Here is a 6,758-nt window from a genome sequence, read left to right as displayed (position 1 = left end):
GGAATGCTCTCACGGTCATCGCGATGTCAAAAGCGTCCAAGAGGCGAACTGATTATGTTCATAGAGATATCGAATTGCGAATGGGAAAAGTCTTTGATATCCCTGTTTTCCCTCTCAAAATGTGTTATATGTTAATAATAAATACATCTTCTGTTTGACATGATTTTTCATTCGTGGTATCTGAAGTTGTTTATAAGACCTATATTAGAATCTTATAGGATGGTAGACTATTTACAGTAGCCGCATTCAAATTCCGCCATTGCATCATCACTTCAAATAGAATTAGTCGGTAAAACCATATGAATGAAAACAATGGACTAAGCAGGTTGTTAACACTGTCAACTATCAATAGGGTCAAGCAACATTTTCGAATGATTACTAGTTCGTGTAAGCGTTAATTTTGTTAAGGTACTAAATGTTAGTGATATTGGGTCTCATACATTAAACTGGTCATTAATTGTGTTTGTGAATTGTGTTTGCGGGTTTCTTGACATGCATTGTGACGTGTTATCGTATTTATTTTATATGATAAGACTATAGCAGTTATATTAGAACAATATTGCATTCACAATTTTCTTTTATTAAAATCACATCGCTATTATATAAGACAAATATCGCATTGATAAATTATGATAAAATAAAGCAATATCTTTGATTTATAGGTGATTTTGGCTTATCAAACAATTGAATTCATCTCAATTGCATTCCGCTAGATTTACTACATGATATTTATTGAAGGTGTACATCTACAAATGATAAATTGTGCATTTATAATTCATTTAATCAACAATTTAATTATCTCATATTAATACACCTTGCTTGTTAATATATTACTCAATTCATGAAATAATACAGCAGACGTATGTCGTGTTACAAAATATGCATTACTTTATACCAAAAAAGCTTCCTTTCTTCATACAAATATTAACATTCGTTTGAAATTTCCCACAATGTGACTCGTTGATATGAGACAATATCGCTATTTGATATAAGAAACGTTTTTATCGATTCGCTTCTTCCATAGACTGCACCACTGTCCCAGCTGGTTAGGAAAGGGTTGAACGTTTACACACATGTTTAAACCCGCCACATTAGTTTTGTGCCTGTCCAAAGTCAGAGCCTGCAGTTCAGTGGTTGTCGTTTGTTCATGTTTACTACATGTATTACTGTATCGTGGATAAAAGACAAAGGAACAAAAGTCAAAACCAGATATGTATACAATGCACTAAATTTCTTCCGTATCTCGTTCTTCAACAAAACATCAAGGTCTATATTAGGGAAGACATATAAAGATCAATGTAGAATAAAAAACTGAAATAAAATAGTTTGGGGTGTGGGTGGGTTTAAATTGCTGCAAATTTTGTTTATCCAAAACCGATTTTACATGTATTCCTATTGGTCAATCAACGTTTCTCAAATTAAGTTAAGAGGGGGGGGTGGGGTCAGTGAAAAAACTAGGTAAATTAAGTTGTATCCTACATTGATCTTGTGATGTTTCCGCATACTACATGCTATATTGTATGCTCACATGTGTATGAATAAACACAGTTTGATTAAAGTAAATTGTTTGAATTAACCTAATATTAACATGTAGAATTCGTATGCGAATAGAACAGTAAGTTAATGTACTATCGGGACCAGTGTTCATCATCTTTAAGAAATTGAATGACAAAAATACTGAATTTCATACTTAAGTTCATTTTTTTTTTAGAACAAATGAAAGGATAGCATATGTCATGGTTTTAACTGTTACATTATTTCAATCGTATCAATACGTATTTTCGTTAAAAGTAAACAAACACCGACTTGGAGTTCGTGGATATTTAGCCAAATGGTATCACAGTTACCTTCGGAATATCGAAACATGCGTATAAATAAAATGAAATAATATTCAATGCCATGATTGCAGGAAGATTCATGTAAGGAGTAAGATATCATCATGGTAAACTTTAAAGGATTTCAAAGAGTTTAAGTATGTTGGAGTAATAAAGAAAACACTTGAGTCGAGAATACTAAGGTATGTGTGATAAAAAATGTGTAGCGATACAACAAAACAATGTGGAGCAATACAACAAAACAATGTGTAGCGATAAAACAAAACAATGTGTAGCGATAAAACAAAACAATGTGTCACGATACAACAAAAATAATGTGGAGCATTACAACGGAACATTGTCTAGAAATACAACAGAACAATGTGGAGCAATGTAACAAACCAATGTGTAGTGGTACAACAAAACAATGTGTAGCGATAAAACAAAACAATGTGTATCAATACAACAAAACAATGTGTAGCGATAAAACAAAACAATGTGTAGAACAACAAAACAATGTGGAGATATACAACAAAACAATGTGTAGCGATACAACAGAACAATGTGTAGTGGTAGAACAAAACAATGTGTAGCGATACAACAAAACAATGTGTAGTGGTACAACAAAACAACGTGTAGCGATACAACAAAACAATGTGTAGCGATACAACAAAACAATGTGTAGCGATACAACAAAAATAATGTGAAGCATTACAACGGAACATGCTAGAGGTATAAGGGGAGGGTTGAGATTTCATAAACATGTTTAACCCCGCCCCAATTTTGCGCCTGTCCCAAGTCTGGAGCCTCTGGTCTTTGTTAGTCTTGTATGATTTTTAATTTTAGTTTCTCGTGTATAATTCGGAGTTTAGTATGACGTCCATTATCACTGTACTAGTACACATATTTTTAAGGGCCAGCTGAAGGACACCTACGGGTGTGGGAATTCTCGCTACATTGAAGACCCATTGGTGGCCTTCGGCTGTTGTCTGCTCTATGGTCGGGTTGTTGTCGCTTTGACACATTCCCCATCAGTCTCCTTTCTCAATTTTATTGTCTAGAAATACAACAGAACAATGTGGAGCAATGTAACAAAACAATGTGTAGCGATACAACAAAACAATGTGGAGCAATACAACAAAACAATGTGTAGCGATAAAACAAAACAATGTGTAGCGATAAAACAAAACAATGTGTCACGATACAACAAAAATAATGTGGAGCATTACAACGGAACATTGTCTAGAAATACAACAGAACAATGTGGAGCAATGTAACAAACCAATGTGTAGTGGTACAACAAAACAATGTGTAGCGATAAAACAAAACAATGTGTATCAATACAACAAAACAATGTGTAGCGATAAAACAAAACAATGTGTAGAACAACAAAACAATGTGGAGATATACAACAAAACAATGTGTAGCGATACAACAGAACAATGTGTAGTGGTAGAACAAAACAATGTGTAGCGATACAACAAAACAATGTGTAGTGGTACAACAAAACAACGTGTAGCGATACAACAAAACAATGTGTAGCGATACAACAAAACAATGTGTAGCGATACAACAAAACAATGTGTAGCGATACAACAAAAATAATGTGAAGCATTACAACGGAACATGCTAGAGGTATAAGGGGAGGGTTGAGATTTCATAAACATGTTTAACCCCGCCCCAATTTTGCGCCTGTCCCAAGTCTGGAGCCTCTGGTCTTTGTTAGTCTTGTATGATTTTTAATTTTAGTTTCTCGTGTATAATTCGGAGTTTAGTATGACGTCCATTATCACTGTACTAGTACACATATTTTTAAGGGCCAGCTGAAGGACACCTACGGGTGTGGGAATTCTCGCTACATTGAAGACCCATTGGTGGCCTTCGGCTGTTGTCTGCTCTATGGTCGGGTTGTTGTCGCTTTGACACATTCCCCATCTCCTTTCTCAATTTTATTGTCTAGAAATACAACAGAACAATGTGGAGCAATGTAACAAAACAATGTGTAGTGGTACAACAAAACAATGTGTAGCGATAAAACAAAACAATGTGTATCAATACAACAAAACAATGTGTAGCGATACAACAAAACAATGTGTATCAATACAACAAAACAATGTGTAGTGGTACAACAAAACAATGTGTAGCGATACAACACAACAATGTGTAGCGATACAAAAAAACAATGTGTAGTGGTACAACAAAACAATGTGTAGCGATACAACAAAACAATGTATCGATAAAACAAAACAATGTGTAGTAATACAACAAAACAATGTGTAACTATACAACAAAACAATGTGTAGCGATACAACAAAACAATGTGTAGCACAACAACAAAACAATGTGTAGCAATACAACAAACCAATGTGGAGCAATACAACAACAAAAAAACAATGTGGAGAAATACAACAAAAAAAATGTGTAGCGATAAAACAAAACAATGTGTAGTAATTCAACAAAATATTGTGGAGCAATGTAACAAAACAATGTGTAGTAATACAAAAAAGCAATGTGTAGCGATAAAACAAAACAATATGTAGTAATACAACAAAACAATGTGTAGCGATACAACAAAACAATGTGTAGCGATACAACAAAACAATGTGTAGCACAACAACAAAACAATGTGTAGCAATACAACAAAACAATGTGGAGCAATACAACAAAAAAACAATGTGGAGAAATACAGCAAAAAAATGTGTAGCTATACAACAAAACAATGTGTAGAACAACAAAACAATGGATCAATACAACAAAACAATGGATCAATACAACAAAACAATGTGTAGCGATACAGCAGAACAATGTGTAGCAATACACCAAAATGAATTATAGTAATACAACAGCAAAAAGTGGTAACTTGTTAACTAAAACATTTGGAATTTAGAATAAAACAACACAAATGTTTCAAGCAGTAATGCATGACTAAAAACTTAAACAATTTCATCATGTATCTGCCGTTTCGCTGCTTTTGAAAAAAATACAATCTAGATATTAGCATTCTAAAACGTACACCAAACACGTTTTGAATGACAGTCAAATTGAAAGTCCAAAACATTTAAACTTAACCAATGAATTGACGTTCTTAAAATTTTGATTCTAGGATTAGATAGGAACAATGCAATCATCTTTTGAAAAGCGAATGCAAATACGGTTTAAAATATATGTAAGCATGTGTATAGTCTCTGAAACATTTTGCTGTCGGGTGCTACGGAGGAGTAGGCAGATTTTTGGCATCCGACGTGTTGCTCTTTTTTTTTTAAAAGGACATAAGGTAAAATTGAGTAATATGGTCGCGCGATATACACAATAATATGTTATGATTCTCAATAAGACAGCTACCCATCATAGAACATTTATGAATTATTCAGCAACAGACACAGTCATGTTTATCTTAACTATAGCAACAAAATACATACCAATCATATAAGCTCGGCTTCTAAGTAGAGAGTCTTATTTTACATTGATGTTTTGTCTTCTGCTAATTAATGTAGTGTTCTCTACCCAAGATTCTAATATGACATCCTTATTACGCTTTGTAAACAAAGCCGTGTTCTAATGAGCACAAAATATGTTTGACACATGCGCACGAACTTACTGTGTATATTTACGTTATTTCCATCGTTATCCTTTAAAATATATACATTTAAGCAGCTAGCATAAACTTTTATTATATATTTTTATAAAACAACATATATTTACCCTGCTCGTAGTCTTTAAACTTATCAAATATGAAATGTAATGCACTGTGACAGACTCCTCGGGGAGGAAACGGGAAAAGCCAAACATTTTAACGGTATTTTCGTACGTTTCGACCTATAAAAATTCTGTATTTGTCCTATTAGAATCGAAATAATTCCTTCGTGTCATTCTCTATGCTCATTTTAACATGGGTAGGCATTATATTTGACCACTTTTACACCTCGCTAACGCTCAGTGTAAAATATCGACAAATATAATGCCTACCCATGTTAAAATGAGCATAGAGCATGACATGAAGAAATTATTTCTTAAATAGTCTTTGGCAGATTCGAGGTCCCGTTTTCAGGAAGTACCACGCTCTTTACACGTTATAGATCCTTCTCAACAAGCTCTTTTTGAGTGGTCTATAAGTGACCGGTTGTTTTGCAAAATTATTTCATAAGGGTTTTGGCTTTGACATTTTTTTTTTGTGGTTTATAATTTAACTATTAGGTAATTTGGTTTTCATGGTCTCACTTTTGTCTAAAATCTGTTTGTATTCATACTTTGATGAGTTCAGCTTTATTTCAATTAGTTTTTATAGTGTGTCATTTTATGTCGTATTGTTACACCACTGTCTCGGGTTAGGGTGAAGGTTGGTGCCAAAAAGAACGTTCAAACTCGCTGCATTTGTTTTCACCTGTCCTAAGTCAGAAACCTGATGTTCAGTGGTTGCCGTTTGCTGATGTGGTTCATAAGTGTTTGTCGTTTTTTGTATATATTAGACCGTTGGTTTTTCTGTTTGAATGGTTTATACTAGTAATTTTTGGGCCCCTTTATAGCTTACTGTTCGGTGTGAGCAAGGCTCCGTGTTTAAGACCAAACTGTGACCTATTATAATGGTTACATTTATGAATTGTGATTTGGATGGAAAGTTGTCTCATTGGCAAACATACCACATCTTCTTATATCTTTATACTCCTGTTCTTAAAATATTTTTTTAATCACACCTGTTCAACTCGTTATACAATCCAATGTAAACATGTATGTTCTTTAATCTATGTCCGGTTTGATAATTTTATATAATCAAAAACCGTCATGCGTTATGACTAATGCATACAATTACACATAGTGCATACTTAGTAGTATATCTCGTTCTATCATTCATTTGATTCATGTCATGATGACACAAAATAGTCTTAATTTGTTGTTTGTAACATATTAACTTTAATCCCGCTCTATTTTTTAAAAGAAGAAGATGTG

The sequence above is a fragment of the Mytilus galloprovincialis genome, chromosome 13, assembly GCF_965363235.1.
Source record: "Mytilus galloprovincialis chromosome 13, xbMytGall1.hap1.1, whole genome shotgun sequence".
In the NCBI taxonomy this organism is placed as follows: domain Eukaryota; kingdom Metazoa; phylum Mollusca; class Bivalvia; order Mytilida; family Mytilidae; genus Mytilus; species Mytilus galloprovincialis.
Note: the sequence above shows the minus strand (reverse complement) of the source record.